The sequence below is a fragment of the Pelodiscus sinensis genome, chromosome 14, assembly GCF_052426305.1.
Source record: "Pelodiscus sinensis isolate ZL-2025 chromosome 14, ASM5242630v1, whole genome shotgun sequence".
NCBI classification, from domain to species: domain Eukaryota; kingdom Metazoa; phylum Chordata; order Testudines; family Trionychidae; genus Pelodiscus; species Pelodiscus sinensis.
The window spans coordinates 3160073-3184967 of record NC_143065.1 but is presented as its reverse complement, the minus strand read 5'-3'; the positions used below and the strand labels follow the sequence as shown (position 1 = coordinate 3184967).

The following is a 24895-nucleotide window of genomic DNA, read 5'->3' as shown; positions in this document are numbered from 1 at the left end:
GTGGCTTCAGATTTCTGTGTGGAGAGCTGTGTGAATGATACTATGTGCCCACTTAATCAATAAACTTAATACCTGCTGGTAGGAAGGAAGCAAGCTTTACAGATGCATCTGCTGTGCTAAGTTGCCATGCTAGTCCTCAGTATTACTATAAATCAGAACCCTTAAAATAGGAGACATCATCAAGCACTGCTCCACAACACACAATTTTAGAGAACCCAATGTTGTCTGTACATAAGGCAAGATTTAAAGTGTAAGTGGTATTTTTAAAATCATAGTTAACATTTTTGTCAATTTTGTTATTAAGACTGTCATGGATTTGATATAATTTAATATGTTCCTTGCTAAACCGCTTGTCTCGATCCTTGCTAGTGTGCAGTGTATCATTACATCATTTGCTATCGGGATAGAGATCTTTGGTGTAATACCCATGTAGATGAAAAGGTGTGTGTGTGGTTTTTTTTTTTGAATGTAGACAAATGTTTGTCACTCTATTTTTGTTTGTCTTGATTGTATTGCCCTCTTAGGAGCTTGGCTACTTATGTCTATTGCTTCTTTCTATTTTGGTAAAAATATGTTTTCTCTCTTAATTTCATCAGCTAGAAATAACATTGTGATGGTGATGTTGTAGTCCTATGTCTTAAATGATCTTCTGGTGCACTTAGAAATAATTACTTCTGTAATGCCAGCAGGAGACAACAAAACTTTTATTTATGGTGAGCCTGTAGTTTATGTATTCATGGAGACAAAGATGGAGTTGAGGGTGGGAAAGGAAGATTAAAAGGAAAACTTGTGGAACACTTACTATCAGGTCACCTAGGCTGTGTCTACATTGGCGTGATCTTGTGCAAAAGCAATCGCTTTTGCACAAAAACTTGCTGCCTGTCTACACTGGCTGCGAATTCTTGCGCACGTACACTGCCATTCTAATGTATGAAATCAGTGCTTCTTGCGCAAGAACTCTGATGCTCCCGCTCAGGAATAAGCCCTCTTGCGCAACTGCTCTTGTGCCAGAGGCCAGTGTAGACAGGCAACGTGATTTCTTGTGCAAGAAAGCCCTATGGTTAAAATGGCCATCAGAGCTTTCTTGTGTAAGAGAGCATCTACAATGGCATGGATGCTCTTGCGCAAAAGCACATCTCTTGTGCAAATGCACATGCCAGTATAGATGCTCTCTTCGGGAAGAGCTTTTGCACAAGCACTCTTTTGCAAAAGAGTTCTTGCGCAAGATCATGCCAGTGTAGACATAGCCCTAGACTTCAGATTTTACTGTGATAGACAGTCTCCCCTCCCCCCCCTTTTTTTTTAAATGTGAATTTTAGGAAGTGTTCTTGAGTGCTATCATGGGGCCAATTCACCACCATGGCATCTCCAGCTGGTAGCCCTGGGAATTAGCTCACCGACTCACTGGATGCCTTCCTCTAGCTGGTGTCTCCCCGTGTTCTCACTTCCCTCTCTAGTCCAGACCTGTGTCGTTCTTGGACCACGCCATCCTCTTCAGGACACTGCCCTCCAGCAGTGCCCACTCCAGTATCTGAGCCCCCTTCCAGGGGTAAGTGTTTATTGAGCTTTGCACACCATGGTCCTCCCCTCCCCAGGGGCACCCAATTCCCCTGTATCCACCTTGCCTCAGTGATCCACTGCCAGTCTTCATCTAGCCCCTGCCTCAGGGACAAACTGCAGTCTTGTAATGGCCACTCATCATGGGAAAAGGGGTGTTGACCTGCTGCCCTTGCCTACCATGGTTGTCTCTCTGCAGCCCTAGTAGCCTCAGGTCTTGCTTAAGACCCTGCAGACTGGGAGCTTGCTTGGCCAGAGCTTCCCCTGCTCTGCTCGCCTGGCAGCCAGGTCCCTTCTGCTCTCTATCCAGAGCAGCAGTAAGTTCTCCTCTCTTTCCAGGAGCCCTTCTTTATATAACCCCTAGCTAGGCCCTCATTAGCCACAACTGCCTCGGCTGGGGCTTCACTCTCAGCCCTCACTCAGGGCTGGGTTTTTGTCCTTAAAGGCCAGTGCAAGACAAGTGCCCTGTCACAGATGCATAAATATATATTAAATGGAAATTACATTTTATGCTTTTAGTTAAGGAAATAACAAGCTATTAAAATATCAAATCCTGCTGTCAGAAAAGTGAGGCCTGCATAGATGGGGGTGGGGAAGGAAGAGTTATTTTTTAGCTGGTATCGTCTTTGTGTTTGAATGCAGTTTAATTTCAGCGTGCACAAGTTTAGCACATAAATATGCGCAAAGAAACGGTTCCTTTGTGTAGAGCTAAACGATACAGACATTCTGAATGAGAGAAACAGTGTCACTCTCTTGACCCCAATGAGGCTATGTTGACTTACCTCACCCAAGCATCTGGTCCTCTATTTTCAGTAGGGGTGAAATTCAACCAGTTTACATGAGTATTAAGTATTATTTGGAGTCTTGACATAGGGGTGAATTGTACCCTACAGATAAGTGGGCTAAGAAAACAAACTGTAATGAAGTATTGCTTACAGTAATGTTCTACAACAGCAAGTAAAATAGCAAAATGGTTTTTACTTCTTGGCTAGTCATATTTGGGCTTTTCTGGTCGAATGATTAAGCCTATGCTTTGTAAATAGAAAACATCTGTGAACGAAATAATTGTGATTATTGCAGTCCCTCACGTTTACTTTCTGTATTCCAGACTTCACCAGATGTTAACCAAAAAAGGTCAAAATGAGAAACTTGTTAAATATGCAGGGAGTGCATATGTAAAAGTTTTTGCTAACTTTGTTTTCCATTGTTTTCATAGCAAAATTGTATCTGATAAGCATTCCTGATGGATTTTAAAATACTTGAAGGAACAAAATGAATTGTGATGTGTTTCAAACCTTTTTGGAGTTTTTTACCTTTTGGCTCTCTTTTTAATGCATTGATTTGAAGCTAGTACCATGTGCATTAGGTACCTGTCATACCAGTGGCCCTCAATAGCAGTCTTTTACTGCAGTACTATCAGGTCATTTATATTACCAGGCAATTCATGGTTTGTTTGGTTTGTTGGATGAGCCATTGATGAGCTTTTATGTTTGAAATAAACAGTTTATATGTTTAGCTATTTTTAATGTTATTCTTTTTGTTCTGTAATGTTATTTAGCATTATTTTTATTACCTTGTTACCTTGCTCCAAATATTTTAAACTCAGGCCTCTGAGTCTGAAAAAGGTGAGTGGGTAATGTACTTGTTTATCATTTTGACTTATTGATTTTATATCAAGATCTTTGTTATCCATCAACATTTTTCATCAAATTTTTATGTGAACAAAATAATTCACAAATATGACAATGAAAGCCTTTTAATTAAAGTAATTTGAAAATCTATTTTTCAATACAGCTTTCAGAATATGTTCTGAGTTTTGGTTTCCTTCATGGGGGAATATTGTGTGTCTTCACAGTTTTCCCTGACACAGTATTCAGTGCAAATCTATACATGAATAGTCATTGCCAAGAAATGTGCAGATTCCAAGGCCAGAAGGGGCCATTGTAATAATCGAGTCTGACTGCCTATGTAACACAAATCACAGAACTTCCCCCAAAATAATTCTTGGAGCATATTCTTTAGAAAAGCATTCTATCTTGATTTAAAAAATTGTCAGTGATAGAAAATCCACCACAATTCTTGGTAAGCTGTTCCAATCTCACTGTTAGACTGGAAATAAGGTGTAAAATTCTGAATTTGTCTAGCTTCCGAGTCCAGCTGTTGGATCATGTTATGGTTTTCTCTGCTAGACTGAAGAGTACTTATTCTATTTGTTCCCCATGTAGATACTTACAGACTATGACTTTGTCTGCCAGCAATGGGCATCCTATGGACTGGATGCAGCTGGTGGCTTGCCTTGATCTGGCCCATGAGGTTCCCACTGCCAGTAGCAGAGATTTGGCACAGGTGTGCCAGACACATAGCGGGGGAGGAGGGAGTGGGGCACTGAACCTCAGCACCTCCCCATGTGGCAGCTGTGGAGTATGGGGCGAGCCCAAGCCACAGCTGGATCAAGGCAAGCTGTAGGTAACATCTGGCCTATGGGTTCTGGTTGGTAGGGGAAGATGTGATTCTGCATCAAGAAGGGTAGCGTGGGAGAGCTCTGTCCACTGTACTGGCTTGCAGGCTCCACCCCCATTGCTCCTATTGGCTGGGAATCCCAGTCAATGGGAGTGGCAGAAGGTGAAGCCTGCCAGTACAGGGTGACATGGAACAACTTGGGCCCCAAGAGCTGTGCCAGGTAAGGGCCTCAATCTACCCCACCAAGACCCTGCATCCCCCACCCGCTCCTGCAACGTACCTCCTTCCAGACCCCCACCCCCACACCAAGCCTGCTCCTGCATCCTTCCTCCCACCCAGATCCTGCTCTCCCACCCCAATCCCAATCCCCAGCCGCTCCCTCCCACACAATGAACCCTTCATTTTTGGCCCCGCCCCTGAGCCTAGTGGGGCCCCACAATATCTACGGGTATGTCTACACTAGCCACCCTAGTTCGAACTAGGGTGGCTAATGTAGTCATTCAAACTTGCAAATGAAGCCCGGGATTAAAATATCCCGGGCTTTATTTGCATGTTCCCAGGGGCTGCCATTTTTAAATGCCCGGTAGTTTGGACTTCCTGCCCATGGCTACACGCAGCACAGGCTGGGTAGTTCGAACTAAACCTATCCTGTATCGCGTGAAGCCGCGGGCAGAGAGTCCGAACTACCAGGCATTTAAAAATTGTGGCTCCCGGGAACATGCAAATAAAGCCCTGGATATTTTAATCCCGGGCTTCATTTGCAAATTTGAATGACTACATTAGCCACCCTAGTTCGAACTAGGGTGGCTAGTGTAGACATACCCTACTAGCCCAGGCTCCCCACAAGAGTTAATCTGGTGGGAAGCCCTCAGCCTTGGCACCTGTCCTACCACAGGGCAAGGGTAACTCTGGTGCCCTGAGTTACCTGAGTAAGGTCTCTCTTTCTTTCTGTCTTTCTGATTATCAATTGGGGGCCACGTTTGTGAGGTTTTGGGTTTTTTTGCTTCTCACTTGCATGTTACCCCTGACTGATTTTCCTGTGAGTCAGTGGCCCCCAACTCCAAAAAAGGGTTCCCCACCTCTGCTTTAAGCTAAATAGTTCAAGCTCTTCTTGAATTTTTCACTAACCCTTTAATTGTTCCTGTGGTTCATCTTAGAAACCTCTCTAATTTATGAACATTGGTTCTGAACTGTGGATACCAGAACTAGATGCAGTATCCTATTGAGCCTAAGAGCACTGTTACTAACTGCAGTGGGATAAGGAATGGGTCACTTGACTCCTGCTTACTTGGAAATTAGATTTGTTTTTTAACCCATCAGATTTTCTGTTGCACATCAAGTATCTAAGCTTCATTACTGTTCATGATGAGATCATTTTAAATGTTAGCTTTGGTCTTTAATCTTGATATAGTGTAATAAATTGAGGCACAGTAATTTAAATAGAATCATTATTGACAAAATTATGCATTTTATCAGTTTAACTTGATTTTTTGGAATTTATATTTCTATGGACAATTTATTTGGCCCCAGACCTATTAGATTCAGTAATATAATTTGTAAAATTGTCTGTATACTGTAAATGCATTTTTTTTAGTTTTTATTGCTTTACATATAGTGATGTTACTTCCTCTTTCTTAGTTTTAAATCAATTAAATTTGTATTTCAGTTTAAATAGGTTTCCTAAAATCCTTAATTATTGATGTTCTACTTTACTCACAAAGAAACTGGCAAGCAGCATGGTTGGAAGTGTTCGTAATATAACACTGATCACATTAGTTAGAAAATGCAAGAACTTGCATGATGAAAGTATCTGTAAATACTGCCAGATCTGGACTGCTCATTTTTTATGTTCAGAATGGGCAAATCTACTAATAATTTTGAATTTATCCATGTGGAATCAGAATAATTCACTTTTTTAAAAAATTTCATCAATAGAATATTTAGAGTTGTGCTATCTTTGATTCATGGGCATAATTTTGATACTTTAAATATGAAGCTTAGGCAAAATAGTTATCTGGAGGATGGACTACAACTACTACTTTTCAGTTGAAATTAAGGTAGTCATTGTTTGCATTCATCTTTATATTTTGTAGCTTCTCAGCATTTGCTGTGCTCCTTCTTTCCTGTTTGTGATGTAGTTTGATTTTTAGTAAGGTTTTTGACAAAGTCCCACGTGACGTTTTTATATACAAAGTGGGGAAATGTGGCGTAGATGGAATTACCATATGATGGGTACATATTTTAAAGATCACACTCTAACAATAGTTATCAAGGGTTCACTAACAAATTGGCAGGAGTTCTGTACTGAGTTCCTGCAGGAGTTAGTCTTCGGTCTACTGTTACTAAAGATTTTCATTAATTACTTGAATAATTGTAGTGGGGAGTGTGCTTATAAAATCTGCAGATGATTCCAAGATGGGAAGCGCTGCAAGCAGTTTGAAGGACAGGATTGGAATTCAGAACAGCCTTTTCACATTAGAGAATTCACCTAAAATCAACAAGATTAAATTCAATAAAAGCAAGTACAAAATACTTTAATTAAGAAGAAAAATCCAACGAACAATTACAAAATGAGGAATAATTATTCAGGAGCTAATACTGCTGAAATAAATCCGGGGGTTGTCGTGGCTCAGAAATTGAATATGATGCAGTTGAAAAAAGCTAATATCATTCTGGGGTGCAGTAACAGGAATACATAATTAACTCATAGGCGGTAATTATCATGCTGAGTAGAGCAGGATGAGGCCTCCACTGGAGTACTGTGTCGGGTTCTGGATGCCGCACTTTAGGAAGGATGTTTATAAACTGGCGAGAGTCCAGTTTCGAAGAGACACCAAAATGAGAAAATGTTTAGAAAACTTCACCTATGAGAAAAGGTTAATAAAAAGGAAAAGTAGGCAGGTTTAGCTGGTAACGACCCTTAATATATTTGAAGATTTGTTACCAAGAGCAGGGTGATCAATTTTACTCTGTGTTCATTGACATTAGAATAAGAGGTCATCAGCGAAATCTGCAGTAGGGGAAATTTAGGTTAGATATTAGGCAAAAGTTTTCAAACTATAAGGATAATTAAGCATCAAGTAAGTTAATAAGAATCCCCATAACTGGAGATTGGACAAACAGCTGTCAGAATGGGCAGGGTTTACTTGGACCTGCCTCAGCACAAGGGGGCTGGGCTTGCTGACTCCTTCCAGCCCTAGTTTTGGTGGTTCTCTCTAGGGATGTAGCACATCCAGGAAAGTAGCCTTTTACTGAGTAATCTTATACATTGGCTAATCAAAAAAGGGCCAGAATCTTTGTAGTATGTGAGCATGCAGCAAAGGAATGTTGGTGCTGTCTTGTATGGATTTGTATTTCCAGTTAGTTGTTAGTACTGGTGTGTGGAATTAATATAAGGGAGGCTAGGAGAACTTGTTTATTCCAGGCACATATTTAAACGAGAACTGTTTTTATTAATAAAAATAATGGATTATGCTTTTAGTGGCCTCTGGTCTGTTTTTCAGAGATGTTCAACGCAAACTTACCATCATGTTGTCAGAGAGGAATAATTCAGAGCCTAGCCGCCCTGCAGCACTGATTTAGGAGCTATATCACTAACTTGCAGCTTATGCAAAGTGATCCAGCCTTGCATGTTATTTGAAACTCCAGGGTCCTGGAAACAGGTCACTGCATGAGAATCTCAGCTATCATTTAGAAAAGTTTCTAGCTCCCATGGTTGCAGAGAGCGCCTGAAAAACCAGAAGGCAAATAAAAAGATCCAGCATTTATTAATTTTTAAAATCACGTGATTAAGCCAGCCTTGTGACCTTGAGTCCTGACATATGCTTTTTGAACACTTAGGATTATCAACAGTAGTGGCTTGTGCTAAAGTTACTACCATCCAGAATAGCATCCTAAATTAAGCAGATTCCTTCCTGTTTAGCTTCCTCTTTCATCCTCTGCAGCATAGTTACTATACTCCTGTTAATCTGTGAAAACGGAGCATCACCCCTTATCAAGCACTTGCCCTTCTGCACCTCTGGAGAAAGTGAATGTATGATCTTTCTCTTTTTCTGATTTCAACTTTAAACCGTCTCCTAACTGAATATCCGTGCACAGAGTCTGCTTCTTCTTTTATTCTTTACACCTTCATTTGCCTCCACAGCAAAAAGAAAAGGGAGTTCCTTAAAGAGAGGGAGGGTAATGTTATGATTTTCTTTTTTCCTTAAAGTCTGGTATATTAATGACTATTTCTTTCTTGAGTTGGGATGCCAGCATGGCAAAATAAACATCAGAGCCTGGTCATTGTAGACGACTGTTTATTGCCCTGTACTACAAGTGCACTTGAGCTGGTAGATCCTTTGTGGCTGTGCGTTTCTTCACAAGAGAAAGTTGTGTAGTGGTTATATTTATATAAACAAATCTTGCTGAGGTTTTACTATAATGTATGGAAGTCACATGAACCTGTTTATAGTCAAAATTCTCCTGCATGATAGTGCATAATAAAGTTTCTCATTTCTGTTCACCACTAAATGGTTAGGGTCAGAGCCTCAAGCGTGCTTGGAAATAATTGCTTGCATTTTATAGTGTCTTCCTCCTCCAGAAGGCTCTTATAGTGCTTCACCGATATTGTTCTCTCATTTGAATAGAACATACAATCATGTTCACATCCCCCTGCTCACGAATTGGAAGGTGAGGCTGTTTAGCAATGGCAACACAGCATAACATTTTAGGACAGGAAGCGCAGAGTAATGTATCCAATAGAAATTACAGAGGAATTTTAGTAGACAGAATGCATCAGTCCAAGGGAAATTTAACCAGGACAGCTGGATTAATAAGATTCCTATTCGTGATGAGACTATGAAGAAAACAAGAAGTCCAAACATTTTTTCTTTAACTTTGGTGGTATGCTAGGAAAATGAATGTTAGCAGAGTTAACTCTGCCAGGTGTAGTAGAGCACGTGATTAACTGAACATCTTTTTAGTGGTGTCAAGGGATGCTGATACATGATCCATCTTTTGAGATTTTCAACTAGCAAATCCAGTTGGAGGCTGTATAATATGCCTTGGATAAAGTTGGGTTAAGGGTAGAAGATTATGGCCTCTGAATTCAGAGAAATAGCATTCAGCAGTTTCATTTCATGGCACAAGTAGGCTGTGGGGGTAACTAAATATTAACAGGTAATGAAAGAGAGTGGTGAAAACCAGAGCTGGGGGGAGTGGGGCGCGGTTTTACACATCTTTATGACTACATTTTTTTAATCTGTTCTGTGCAGCTTTAGTAGGAACATCTCCAAGTAGCATAGAAATCTTAGTTATGGAAATTAAATGTTTGTTCCTAATTATAACTCATATTTTTTCTGTATTTTGCTTAATTTAAAGTGATCTTATTCTTTTGCTCATTATTTAAGATGTCTGATTCCTTTCTTTATTCCTGTAAAAAATATTTCCCCAAGTGCTTTTCTAGACATATACATAAATATATGAACCTTTGTTCCTCCCTTCTTGGGAAGGTTGTCTGAAATCTCCAAAGCAGTTATTAGGGGAGTGGAGTGTGTGGGAGCAGATTAATTTTCAAATACCTAGATGGGAAAGAGATTTTCTTTCAGTAGAAAAAGGTATAACAAACACCAGTGATTGGAAGCTAAAGCTAGTTGGATTTGGACTAGAGATGGTGCAAACTTTTAACACTGAAAGTAATCAACCATTGGAACAATTTATAAGGGTTGTGATGAATTCACCATCACTTGCAGTCTTTAAGTCATGCCATGGTACCTTGCAAAAAGAGAGTATGTACCTTACTTAGAAGCTATAGAGGATGTGCAGAAATTATTTGATGTGGTCAGTGGAGATGCACAGCATGGTTCTTTCTGGCCTTTATAATCTATAACTAGAAAACTCTCATTTGGTCTTCTCCAGAACAATCCATCTAAATCTCTTGGAATGAAGTCAGAGAAATAATCCTGGTTATGGAATTCAAGGTGATGGGAATTTTGTTCATATTAAATCCACAAAAACCTCCATCAAATTTCCTTATTGTAATCAGCTAAGCATGGATGTCAAACAAGTGGCATATACAAGAACAGAACACATTATTGTATGATAGGAGGTGACTGACTGAAATCTGGACCAGCAGGTGCTCCTATCATACAAATAATGGATTGGACAGTAATCACATAATGAGAGAGCCTCTGTCCAGAACAATGTGGAATCTAAATGAACAAGACAGTGGGAGGGGAAACAGAGGCACTGAGAAGTTCTATGCCTGGGTGAGACGATAATCTGCTGTGGCCTTAACCAGAGTTCACAGTTGGTTAGCACCTCAACCAGACAGAGAATCCAAGTATCCTGAGTCCAAGTCCAGGGCCCTGCTGACTACATTATGCTGTTCTCTCCTGTGGAAACCGTCCCCCTTTCACTCATCCCTCCGAAAGGGGTTTTTTGGTAAAGGACTCCAGGAAGCAAGAGCTCTGTGGTTTGACAGAGTGTGACAGAATAAACTGAAGAATTAATTTGGGTCTTTTGGTTTTGGATTTGGGTTTGGTCCAGACATTAATGCCCCAAATCCATTCTCCTGTGGTAAATCCAGTGTCCAGTAAAGCTGCTCCATCTGCATCACTGTGAAGAGAAGGAAAAAAATCTGGTAGCATCAGAGACATCGATGGTCTTGTTTATGCAGCTTGTTCAACTATAATACTTCATGGCTCTTCTTTCATGAGGGAGGTCTTCCTGGAATGACTGTATTAAAGAAGGCTGCACTTCTTCCCAGTTAATAAAGATCACATTTTCTTCATTCTGTATTGTGCACATTTTATTTCTAGCACTGAGGCTGGTAAGAATAATGCAGAGAAAAAGCATATGGAAGTGTTAGAATGACTAGAGGTGACGAGAGATATGCTGTTTGCAATAAGGGCTGTTGTGCCTATTTAGAGACATGTTAGGGATGTGAAAAATGTTAACAAAAAAAATTAACTGTGTGTTACTGATGGAAATTCCATTGGTTACATTGTTAAACGGGCTCCTGGCTATCTGCCCCAGATCCCAGTTTCAGCTCTTCCCTTAACCCAGCATTTCCCAAACTGTGGGTCCTGACCCCCTGGAGTGTCACGAGCAACTTAGAGGGGGATCGCAAAGAATTTAGAGGGGGGTCGCAAGCAGCTGAGTGGCTGGTTGCAGCAACTGAGAGGGAGGTCGCAGTATCACAAGTTTGAGAACCCCTGCCTTAGCCCTATGTCTGGCTTCGATCACCACTCCAGCCACTAGAGCCCTTTTCTCACTCCTCTGCCTGCCTGAGGGTTGCGAGAACCTTTCCAACTAGGAAAGAAAGGAGCGGCAGGTAGGATGATAGGTTCATGTGGAATTCTAGAACTGCAACTGGGAAACCTAATAGAATGCCTTTGCACTGGGTCCCTTATTTGATTGAATTTGGCCTTGTTTGTGATTAAGCGTGAGTCACACACTCTTCCTTGCTTATTATTCAGGAAGATCTTCTTTCAAGCAAGCTGTCTTGTGTGTGTTCAGCAGGCCCTTGTTCTCTGGCACTCACTGAAATGAGCATATGACTTTGGTGCAGTCATACTTTTGGTAGCCTGGCAGATAAGCAAACATGCGCTCATACCAGAAAACCTGAAGAATGTGCATCCATTTTAAATGTCCCCAGCTTGAGTCCTCTCCATCCGTGTTAAAAGTGGTTGATGCAGCAGAGTTATGCAATATAATGCCACTGCACTTGAGAGCTCAAATTAAATATAAATCCTTATCATTTACAACCCTGAGAGATGAATTTTCATGCTTAAACATGAAACAGCACAAAGTCATATAGTGATGGATTGAAGTTGGTTATAACACATTCTTTTAATCTAGTTGATCACGTCTCTGTGCCCTTTGTGAGATAAAGATTTCAGAAAATAGCACTGTATTTTTCTTTTTCATTCTCTTTCCTATTTGTTCTTCAAAACAATAAAGTTTATTTAAATCAAGAGGGGGGGAGGGGGGAAGGTGTTTCCTCCTTGAGGTAGCAGAAAATAGCAATCCATTCAGCCCTTGGTGGGGTTTTTTTTCCTCTGTCCCTTGAAATCAATAGATCTAGATGGATAATTTAGTATTTAAATTAAAAATAACACCTTTTTCTAGTGAAGAGAACACGCATCTCTTTTCCTAAAATGTAAGTGAATTTTTGTGTGTGACATATTTGCCAGTAAGTGAATGTTTGCAAGCCTAAAAGAAATATATGGCATTCAAATTTCATAATTTATTTTCTTTCAGAAGATGCCTCATTTTTGTAAAAGAGGGTTCATAGAACATGTAACTTGGTTCTTCGTACTATGTACAAAGGAAATAGTGACCATTTATGTCTCAACTTTATGTAAATACATGGGGTAGTAGCATATGAACTGATGCTTCATAAATTAAAATCCTGTTTGTTCCTTTATATTACCAACAAAATCTAATTTGAACAATTTAGCATGTCTCAAACAAGGGGAAAAGACCATGTCCCCTTTACCTTACACAAGTACATCCTTGATGGACAGGAGAGCAAGTAAGTTGGATGGTAGGCTGTGTCTTTGGCACTGGGTATCTGGTAGCTCTCAAAGACTGACTGACCTGTCCATTCTGTGGGGTAGAAGCCACCCTCCTGCCCCCTGAAATGATTCAATGTCTGGCATATGGATTTATGATTTTGACTGACCTTTATGTGGGATGTGCTCATATAGGGGATGATTTGGCCCTTAAACAGCACTTTTCTTGAGATTAGGGTTGCAGGCTTTGAAACAAAAATGCTAACACAGTGACTGGCAGATCAGCGGGTCCAGTTCACGCTTTTTGCCCTTCCCAAACATGAAGAACAAAACGATTTTGCTTTTTGAAAACAGCAGATTTAATTGTGCCAGATTTTTTTAACACTTCCTGTAAGAAAGATCTCCTAAAAGGGCTCCTTTTATTTCAAATGACGCAAGCTGAATGCAGGGTGGCGCTGCCATTATACTTGGCATGATTTTCTGGAACAAAATATACAAACTGTAGCTCCATACACATGTGTTTTACTCATTGCAATTGCCATTCTTTTTGGTGATGGTTATGGAAAACATTTTTGTTTAAAGGAAAAAATAAATGACTAGATTTCCCCCAATCTCAACCCTTTACCTTTTTGTAGCCCTAGTCCACATAGCTCTAAGAAGAGATTATTTATAGTTGATCTATCCGATGCAATGAAATCCTGAATACTAGAAGAACAGTGCTTCAGTGAGCAAAATTCTAATTATGGTAAATGTTATGTTTATCTTTTGCTTTTATGGTTACCCCGAGTAAAATGTAATAGGTGAGCAGACAGTACTCAGAATTTGTTCATTTGAAATAATAAGCACTGTATGTAACCTTCATTTTTTTTCTTTTAGTCTACTAGTATGACTAGGGTTTGTTCTTGTTATGAAGATAAATGAGCTGAACCAAAGCTTATCTGCAGTGTTACTGCAGATGTCATTGCTAAGTTTGACCTTTATTGCCACTCAAGTTTTCAGTAACAAAGAATAAGTTGAGGAATAATGTTAATGCTTATTCAGAACACTCAGTGCAGATATTTAATCCCCACGATGTCATTTTGTGGTAGGGGTGTGTTTGATATAGTCTATAGTAAATAGAGAAAATGACAGAAAGAGGGTAAAATGACACAATTAATCAGTGCAGAGCTGGACTTTGAACTCTTGTATGCCAGTCCTGTGAGCTAAACACTAGGCAACAGGCCTTTTCTGGGAATGAACAATGCTTGTTAATTGTGTTAGAAATATATTTTCAAAACTCCCTTTTTCGGTATAAAACTCCTTAGACCCCAAAGAACAGTTTCCCAGAGAACTCACTGGTTTTTTAAAGTAAAATCCTTAACAGTCCTATTTGCTACTTCAGAAAATTATTGATGCAGTTTTGCTAGTTTATAAGGAGTCCTGTAGCACCTTATAGACTAACAGATTTATTGGAGCATAAGCATTCGTGGGCAAAGACCCACTTCTTCAGATGATGACTCCAGGACTCCTTGTCACTTTTGCGGATCCAGACTACCCCTCTGATACTTGAGTTTTGCTAGTGAGAAGCAGGACTAATAGGGACGGAACCATTGAACCTGTCTGTGCAGTTGGAATGTAATGATGATATGCCCATTTGGGTTTACAGCTCTCCTTTCTCTTTCATCAAGTGTTGTACTGTTAAATTAGGTCACCGCATATATTGCATGTTAAATAAGAAGACACACTTTGTGGTAATATAGAAGAAGACAAAGTGTCAGTTCTTCAAGCCAGCAACAGTTACTGGAAACCTATTTTATTAATGTATCCCTCACAAATGTATCTTGTGTGTTCATATTTCTTGATATTTGAAGTCACATATGAACACTCTAATCCAGTTTTTGTTCTCTATTGATCTAGTCTGCTGAAAATTGTGGCATCTGGGATAAATAGAACCAATGGTCTAAATTCTCTTCTGCAATCTTACAGATGTCAATAAGTTTTCAGAAGTGTAACAGGAGAAAATTTGGACCCAAATACCCAGTGGACATGGACATCTATGATTAGTGGAAATTGACCATTTTCTAATAGAAAAAATTTACAACTTTTCTCTAGAAAAGGAAATATTTGTGTGTTAAAGAAATTTAAGTTAAAATCATATATTTACTGAGGCGAGATTCAAATACAGATAGACTTGGAGTAAGAAACTCAAAGCTTCTGAGTCTTATTTTGAAAAGCAGAAAGACTTGGCTGTTGCTGAAGGAAAGTGAGCTGACAGCTTTGACTTTCTTTATTGCACCACAAGCAGTGTCCCAACCCTAAACATGTTCACCCAAGACCAGTGTGATAGGTGTGTGGTTCTTCCCAAAAACTGTACCACTGAAATATTTCCAACTCTTTTACATCTGTTAGGAATTCATTGGGACCCAGCTGAATTAATGGAGGAATGATGAGCTGATGGTGATGAATGATAATGATAATAATGTAGCTTTTTATATACTCCTGCTTTTCATCAGGACATGTGGAACGACTTTACCAAGAAGGTCAGTACTGATATCCCCTTCTTACAAACGGGGAAACTATGGAACAGGGAGATCAAGTAACTATTGCAAGGTCATCCTGCTGCTCAGTGGCAGAGAAAAGAATACTCAGGTCTCCGAGACCTAGTTAAGTTCTCAGTATGCTACGCTGGCTGTAGCTAGGGCTGCTTCACATAATTCTGACAAACCTGCAGCTACAGGGCTTCCCCATCTTACTAGATCCCACCAAGTAGGAGTGATGGCTACTAAGATGTTTATATCGGTGTCAGTGCCACCTGGTTTGGTGAACAGGCTGATTTTTGAGTCTTTGTGGAGATTTCTTGAAATCTTTGAGAGGACAAATACACATTTACTTCTTGACACATTAGTCAAGGACATATGTTCTTTCGGGTCTATGAGATTTCAGCCCTACCCCTAGCTGATTTGGTAGAGTTGCCTGAGGTAAGATAGAGTGAAGATAGTTATACATTGACTTTTGAGCCTTATGGGTGTAAAACTGAAAAGCTTTGTAGCCAGGTCCAGAGTTGTTGGAACTGGCCCTCAAAGGATTATTCCAGACACCCAAGTCAAAGAGGATTGATAGGTAGACTTTTCTCTCTTCTGTTCTCCTTGTTGCTTTGTTGATTTAAACTTTCCATCTGCTATAGGAAGAGCCCTGTAAAAATGTATCACAGACCAAGAAATCTGATCTCTCACAAAGTCTGGTATTTTTTGTACTTTTGCCCTATACTCTATTCTGGACTGAAAGTGTACAGTGTTTCGCAAACTGGAGGCCCTACCCTAAAGGGACTGCAAGGCGATTGTAGGCCTTGTAATGTTGCCACCTTTATTTCTTCACTGTCTTCAGAGCTGGGCAACAGCAGGGAAGAAACTACTGGTGGCTGGTCATGTGTCCAGCTCTAAAGGTAGCACTGCTATCAACAGCAGTGCAGAAGTTAGGGTGGCACTGTATGATGTGGAGAAATTGGTAAAAATTATTATTTTTAGCTTCATACAATATATTCATATTACAGGTGACCCCCGACTTGTGACACGATTGGTTCCTGGGGAAGTGTTGCAAGTAGGAGGCATCGTAACTCAAACTCTCATTGACGATAGGTGTCATGTGCCATCATAAATGCGGGCCAAGGATGTAAGTCAGGAGTTTTCGGCCCCTGCTGCACTTTAAAAATAGTTTAAAAAATAGTTGTATGTGTGGAGGGCCCCAGCTTGGGGGTTTCCTGTAATCTGAACGTTGACCATTTGCTACCCACCTTTTAGTTCTGGTTCATTACTGTGTCTTTAAGGAAGCCAGAAATCATTAGAAGACTTTTAGTAGAACTGAAGCCCAGCCATTGGTAATAAAAGTAACATAGCATCTTTCTTACAGAGGGACACTCAATTCATAAATTACAAAATATTTCAATTCAGGTGTATGATGGCAGATGTATAATGATAAAAACTTCTTTCTAAAACAGCAAATGATCTTTCTCAATTTGTATTACATGCAATTCAATATATGTCAATTTAGAGCATTCAAAGGGAAATTATGCTGAAATTTTAATACTTACAAAAGTGTTATGATGGAGTTGTCTCTTGAAGCTTGATTCTTTGAATTCATGTCTGATGGCAGTGTTGGATGTCTGTGAGAACAAGGGGGAATTTCACAAGCTATTGTAGATAACACCTAAATCTGGAATAAAGGAGGAGACTGAGTTTGAGAAGAGCTGGGTAGGGCAATTTTGTGTCTCCTTTGACTCTCTCAGCTCTGAATGAAAACCTTCTTTCTTCCTCTTCAGTTCCATTGAATATGACAAAATTCAGGCTTATGTAATGATTTTTAGATTAAATTCAATATCCACACCCAGCCTAAGTGGATTTCTCTGAATGACATTTCTATAATTTAATTAAACTACAGTAAATACTGAGAATAGCTTAAATGAAATTCCTTCAGAGGGTGTGAAGATACAAAGCAGCAAAATAATGTCTGTATCCTTCACATATTAAAATAATGGTTATTCTTTTTCGTTTTTTTAAGAAGTCTTGGTTATCCTCCTTTTTGTTAATGCATAAGAGAACCTGTGGGAGGGCATGCAATATTACTATTAATGCTCTCAAGAAGATTTTATTTCTAAATGGGAAATACTTTCTGATCTTGTTTCATGTATTCATGTATTAGGAGCTAGATCATAGCATTTTTTCCTTTTTGTCTATAAATGATATTTTGTTTAAATACCATATAACAAAATAGTTTCATTGTTTCGTAAATTTGGTTGCAATTCCTGTTCTGGATGAAAATAATTTTTGCTTGGATAAATAACTTGTATCCATGTAAAGAAGTGGGTTGTACCCACGAAAGCTCATGATCCAATCTACATTTTTTGTTAGTCTCTAAGGTACTGCAGGACGACTTGTTTTGTAAATGTTTTCAGCTACAGACTAACATGGCTATCCCTCTGAAATTTTTATGCAACATTTTGCTTGTCATCCAGTTACAGTGTTGTTAATATTGTGAACCTAAATGTGTTGCATAAAATGCAAGGATTATTTCTTACTGGAGGATTTATCTAGCATTGCTCTGGTCCTTACCTGGAATAATTTTTGTTTTTCTTCATTTAAATCATTGGTCGGATTGGGGCTGTGGATTCAGGGGCTCAGTATCCAGGTTTCCACAGGAGAGAGGAGGGCAGAGAAGACAAACCGAGCCCTCGGTCACCTGCTGCAGCAGGCACAGATAGCCACGCTCTTTGAAATATGTACCTAGCTGCCTCTTTTTCCACCCCAGTGGAGATATAGCTATCCTGGACCTTATCTCTGTCCCCTTGCTGTCCCCCATTATATAACTGTCCTTGCTAGAAGACCCTTCCCTTTCTGTTTTATGAGAAATAACCCTATTCCTGGTTCATTCCATTGTCTTTGCACAACCAAACCCTGACCTTGCTTTAAGTTATAAGAGGAAGCTACATTCCAAATTTGGTCCTGGCTCTAACCGTTTAGGAGGAGTTCTTAGACAGACACACAGACTCTCTCTCATATTGTAGATAGTAAGCAAAATCCACGCCAGCCCGTCAGATTGTTTACTTTCATATATGAAGAATGGTCGCAAATAGGGAAAATGGTTTTCTAACTTATTTTTTATTCAGTCATTTTCTGGAGACATTTAAAACTAGACTGGGCAAATACTAGAAAATGTACTGTAGGGAGTAATTTTGCATTAGTGGTTGGAGGAGATACATTAGATGTCTTAAAAATATTTCCTCTATTGTCCCAATCCCTCTCAATTTCTGTGATTCTCTAGGGCTATGTCTAGACTGCAAGCCTCTTTCGAAAGAGGCTCTTTCAAAAGATACTTTCGAAAGAGCCTCTTTTGAAAGAGAGCGTCTAGACTGCACGCAGAACTTTCGAAAGAGCAAGCCGCTTTTTCGAAAGAAAGCACCCAGTGAGTCTGGATGCTCTCTTTCGAGGAAGCCCTATTTACATTCAAGAACGCCTTCTTTCGAAAGAAGCACTTTCGAAAGAAGGCGTTCTTCCTCGTGAAATGAGGTTTGCCGCCGTCGAAAGAAAAGCCGTGTTCTTTCGATTTAATTTAGAAAGAACGCGGCTGCAGTCTAGACGCAGTTGAAGTTTTTTCGGAAAAAGGCTACTTTTCCCGAAAAAACCCCTGAGTCTGGACACAGCCTAGGATAGTTTCTAAATGCTATTGGAGTAAGGGAATGGACTTTATTTTCTTTTTGTGTTGACTAAAATGTATTGTCATTGTCTTGATTTGGAGACACAGAGCATATGTCTCATTAGATTTTAAAACCAGAAGGGATCATCCAGTCTAATTTGCTGTATAGCCGAGGTCATATAATTTCACCCAGAAATTCCTAAATAAAAACCATAAATTCTAATTAAACTACAGCTTATATTTTAGAAAGACACTCAATCTTGATTTAAAGACTCAGTCCATTTCCCCAGTGTGCTTCACTCACGCACATACAGACAGCAGCCTTTGTCATACAAGCAGTACCTTTGTGGTCAGAGTGAGCTGAGGCAGCTCTTTTATCTTCTGCTACAAACAGTGTGTGTATAAGAGTACAATTATTTTTTGTGGTCAAAAGGAAGGGATGGCCTCCATTCATATTTGAAATCTGGCACCAGTACCTTACCTTACTGGTAAGTGTGTGTAGGCCTCAAGATTTCTGGGTAATAGTATTATGAACTAAAGCACATATTCAACCCTGCAAAGGAATTCTACAAAATCTGAAGAGAGAAAGAGACCCAAGATGTGGGATTTTTTAAAGAAATTCCTTTGTATTACTTTAGGCACTTTTGAAAATGTCGTCCTAGCCTAGAGACCTGTGTATGCATATGAACTTCTCTGTTTAACTCTTTTTTCCCTTAAAAAGAGACCTAGCTAGACTTAATTTTGTCGCTGAGTCCATTCAGGTGAACCTGATGTGTTTTGTGTGTGGTGTGTTGGGTTTTGTGAGGGTCTGCCCATATTACATCATTGGGGTCCTAATAAATAAGCAGATAGTGTTCTCTTATCATTTGATTCTTTAGCTATTTTCCACAATTAAATTACCTTTAGTATCCAAAAACAGCAAGTATAAGCAAGTGTCTTCTGCCTCTCTTAGCATCATTGGGTGAGACAATTTGTTAAAAGCACATACTTAGGTTCATATTTTAAGTGAGTTTACAAAAGCTGAGTGTATTTCTTAAATAAAGTGGCAGGTCATTAATCTTTTGAGAGCCATTCGCACACCATATTTGTAAACAGACATAAGCCTGATTTCATTAGCAGATTCTGGTAGCTCTTACTGTAAGTATGTGGTGATAGTCAACACAGAATGATGTTCCACTCTTAAATACTAATGCTTCTGAAGCTGGGTTATTAATAAAAATCTGTATAAAATTGATGGCTTTCTCAGGCCTCAACTAAAATGAAATTACCAAAAATGCTCTGTTTTCATGATAGATGGTATCACAGTGCTAGAATCTAAGGTAAAATGCCATAGGGGGGGTTCATAAAGAATCGAGTACTGCATTTTGCAACCTCTGAGGAATGTTTTCCACCGATTATACCATAAAATTGAAACCCTATATACAAGGATAGTCTTTAGCCTAATTGATACTTCTGTCTCCTTTTCATAAACTCATAGGATTGGCACTGTGATATAAAGTAAGCTTCTACATAGCTATATCAGGCATCTGTAAGCTCTTCTATGTAATAGTGTTCAAATCCTTGCACAGATCTGTTTTAGTTAGGGCCATTTCTTCAATTCAAGAAGCTGGAGTCTTACACTGGACAGCAAAGAGCAGGTGTACAATTAATTTTCCCTTTGGTTGACTGTTTTCCTTTTGACTGAAAGACCTAGGAAAGCAAACAAGCATTGTTTTGTTAGCATAATCCTAATATTTAGACCTTCTAGTTTTAAGGTTTGATTGTGTAAGTTTTGTTAGTCATCAAGTATTTTTTAAAATGTACATTGTGAATAAAACAGACTTAAAGTTCTTGTTATTAGGTAACCCTTTTAGCAACGTTTATAGGTGTGCTACCCTTAGTTGGCAAGATGAGCTCATTAACAGACAGTCTTGTGTTACAGTTCACTCATTCACTTTAGCTAAGAGATGTGAGTGTTTCCCTTTAAGAAACTACTAGGATTGGAAATTTGTGAAATCATTTTTTTTTGGGGTGGGTGCTGTGGTTGCCAACTGAGAAGCAGAAAGACACTCTCCATATTCCCCTTGCACCAGAGCCTAGGGGGCCCTATCTAGTCAATTTTGTGTGCTCCAGCAGCAGGGCTGAAGTACCAGCGCAGGCTCCCCAATTCTTCAGGCGCCCTAAAACTTGGGGGTGGGGGGTGGATCCAAGCAAGCCAGGAGCTGCACCCAGCCCTCGGCCTGAGGTTCTCCACCCTGAGGTTCTCAACCCCTGCCTCGGGCCCTTTTAAAGGGCTGGTTCCCGGGACAATTGTTCCCATTAACCTCCTGACCCTCTTGTTGGTGAGCCTGGGTAATGCACAGGACTAAAAAGTCTGTTTTTAGTGTTGCTGCTGGCTTGCTGTGCACTCATCGACAAATCATTTAAGCTTTCTGTCTCAGTTTGCTTTTTGATCAAATACTTACTAGCCTCAAAATTAATATTTGTAAAATGATCTTACAATAATAACCAGCATGTTGACTGATGCTGCATGGAATGAACTGGGTAAATGCAGAGCTGTCAGTATGAATCTTTAACAAGAGTTAGGTTTTGTACCTTAGAACTAGAACAGATTCACCTTTTCAATGGATCAGACATGGAGGCGGGACACTGACCCAGGGTAGGTTGCTCTCTGCTATGATTGGAAGAAAGCGATTACAAAAGTATAGGGTTTATTTAAAAGTCCTTGGATTTTCCCCTTGGCTTCCTTAACCAGTCACTAAGTAATTTTTTCAAACCTGTCTCTTCAGTTCTTTCCTTCTCATTGGTGAAAAGTTTTCAAAACCTTTTTCCTGGGTTTTTCTTTTCAGGAACAAAGAAATATCACCCCCAAAAGAATGAAGGAAAGGTGTGGGGATAAAATAACAAAATCTCTGGTTTACAACCAATGCTTTTCTGCCACTTAAAAATGAGATGTTCCTCTAAATATTCTATGCCATTATCTAAATCCTTAATGAAACTATTGAATAAAACTGGTCCCAGAACTGATCTCTGTAGAATCTCACTTGTTATGCCCTTTGAGCATGTCTGTGAACCATTGATAATTACTCGCTGGGAATGGCTACCCAACCAGTTATGAACCTAACTAATAGTTGCTCCATCTAGGTTGTATTTCTCTAGTGTATTATTGAGCAGGTCACTGTATCAAATACTTTAAATTATAGATATACCACATTCTTTATCCACAAAGGCTTGTTATTCTATAAAATAAATCCATCAGGCTGGTTTGACACAATTTGTTCTTTACAAAATCCATTCTGACTGTTATTTACTATTTTTTAATATCTTCAAGATGTCTGCAAATGGATTCTTTAGTTGTTTGCTCCATTGTCTTATGCATAGGGTACAGTTAAAAGCAAACTCTAAATCAAAGTCTGTATTTATGCAGCACTGGAGAAGAACATTTTCTGGAGGCCTTCTGACTGAAAATGTAAACCTGATCCTTCTTATATTTAAGGCAGGACTAGCTGTGTATCTGTCCTTTTAATTCCCGCTCCCCCTTCCTTCCTCCCCCCACATATACACATACCTTTCTCTGAGAAAAGGAGTTGTCATATAGAGTGCTTTTCCTGCCATGCAAAAGTTTTCAATATTTTTCCAATCCCAAATCAGGATAGAAAGAATCTCAAAAAAAGATGAACCTGTAATAACAATTTTTAAAAACTGCTTTGATTGATCCCAAACCATTTTCTCGTAGTTTTGGCCATTTATTTTATTTTACTATGAGCTCAGATTTCAAAGCAGAGTCATTGTGAACTGGAAAACTAAATGTATATTTTTAGAAAGACTTCCTCAATTTTATTTTTTTTCCAATTAAAAAATAATTGAAAGTGACCATTAACTGTGTGAAATATTTTGTTTTTGATACATTTGGCATTTTCCAACAAAAGTTTGTTGTTGAAAAATTCCCAAAAGCTTTCCTTACATACCATGATCATATTTTTCCAAGAAAGATGGAGAGTAGAATGGAGATGTGGCATTGTGATCTGAGTCCAAAAGTTGGAGCCAGGAACTCAAATCCCAGTCCCAGCCATACTGTTGTTACTTCTTCCTGCTCAAGTTATTTAACCTTCATCCTTCTGTTTCCCTGTCTGTAAAATGAAAATAATTAATCCTTCATCTTCATAATTCATGTAACATCTCTTTGGATGTTCTGAAATTAATTTATAAAATACATTGAGGATGAAAAATGCTGCATAAGTCATTGGAAGGATTAATTTTTTATTGGTAAATGTCAATAAACATGGATTTCATTGTGTACACACCATGACTCAGTGATAACCAAAATTTACAGATGGGCAAAGTAAGAAAAATGCTGCTTGAGGACTTATTAGCGTTTGATTTAAGGATATTTACTTTGTATGTTTTGACATGTGATATTGACAGTTTGTGTGGTATAGGTCATAAAGCTTTAACTTTTGGAATCTCAGCATCTGATGCCAGTAAGTAATGGTCTAACTCCATAATATCTTATCAAAACAATTAAAATGTAAATTGATAAAAATTAAAAAAAATTAAAACACATAATTTTGTGCAACTATGAACATTTAAATTAAGTGGCGGGGTGGGGGGGGGAGATCCTTTAAAATAAACTGGTATTAATCAAAATTATATATAACAAATTCTGCCAAGCCTGTTGTTCATCAGATTTTAATCATGGAGTATCTTGTTCAAGGTCTACTGTGTGTTGTCATGAGCATCGGCCATTATTGGAAGGAAATAACTCAAGCTACTGCAACTAATTGTGAACTCTCAAGGGGAAATGGCATGAAATCCACTAAATGGATGTCACTTCCATAAAACTGAAATGACACCTTCATTTAAATGGAGCAGCCCACATGCTACAGGTCAAACCAGAGGTCATTGGCAGGTCATTGAAGGGGGTTTGTGATATAGATGTCTGAACAGGCTGATGTGAGGAAGATGCAAGGGCTTCTGATATTCACTCTCCCCATTTGTTGTGTAACAAAGGAATATCTGGGTAACGCAATGGAAAATACGGGTGCTATTTCTATCTGTATTCAGCACATCTTGAGGGATGTGTTGAATACACATAGCTCTGAGAAAATCTGTTTCCTTTCTTTCTAGCGTCATACTGTAAATATGATTTGTTATAGTGAATCTTTGTTTTTACCTATTTAATATCAATAAAATATTCCTTTTCCAATAATGGTAATTATGGGTGTGTGTGTTTGTGAGAGAAAGAGAGAAGGCTGAGGAGGTGGGCAATAATTTTTATTGGGGGGGCCTGCCACGAATTTTTATAATCCGTTGAGGGCTGCACATTTCTTATTCATGAAATCATGTCACCACCTATTGTAAAAAGACTTCACTATGTTCTTTACTCAGCACTGTAATAAAAGTTTAATAACAGCTAACTGAATATTACATTATCCAAAGATTATCTTAGAAGGAAATGTGTTCACAAAATGGTTTATAATATACTTGTAAAATCTGTAATAATAACATTAACATTAACTCTCGGGGATGGCGGCTGTCTTACTGGGGAGGTTGCGGGCTGCTATTTTGTTTTCCTGGCTCAGTGTCTGACGTGCGTGCAACAAAAATCCCATTTTTTTCCCCTCAACCCAAAAATTCCTTGGGGGTCGCGAATTTAAAAAGGTTAAGCACCACTGGATTAGGACACCACCTCCTGCGGCTCCCATTGGTTGTGAATGGTGATTGGGAACCAGTGGTAACTTTAAACAACCATATCTGCGAGGTGCAGATAAATAAAGCACCATTGGGCAAGCCACATCTGGGATATTGACCACCTGAATTACATTCAACTTACGTTCATTATTAAAATTAACTGTAAAACAAAACTTGCAACTCTGTGTGAACGAGAAAGTTTATGATGGGCATAAACAAAGGATGTGAAGTCAGGTGTCATTTTTGATATTGCAATGCAGAGTGCTACTGCAAAGTGGTTATCGGTGATCGCAGATCTGTTCTTTGATTTTTATTGAATTTCATCACAGAAAATGTCTGCTCGCAGACATAAGTTGATCCTTGATCTTCAGAAAGTTCTGTTCATTGAGAGATGTGTAAAACCCCAGAAAGGGCATTGGTTTGAATTGCTCTGAAAGCAAGGCATCACTGCAAATCAACAGCTTAATTTTGAGGTCACTTTGAGTGTTGCCCACCTCATACGTGAAAAGGGAGGAGAACAAAGCCATGTCATTTTCTATCATTCT

The 24895-nt window shown here is 39.1% G+C and overlaps 1 protein-coding gene across 4 annotated transcripts in view; it reads left to right on the top strand.

Annotated features, from left to right (window-relative positions):
• The window catches only part of OTUD7A (OTU deubiquitinase 7A), a 227748-nt gene that overhangs the window by 3613 nt on the left and 199240 nt on the right, over positions 1-24895 (top strand). The window contains exon 3 of one of the 4 annotated variants that reach the window (XM_075897704.2): positions 14904-15034. The exons of the other annotated variants lie outside the window; for them this stretch is intronic. The gene's annotated coding sequence lies outside the window, so the exon portion shown is untranslated. The remainder of the gene's footprint in view (positions 1-14903; positions 15035-24895) is intronic. 4 annotated transcript variants of the gene reach the window in all.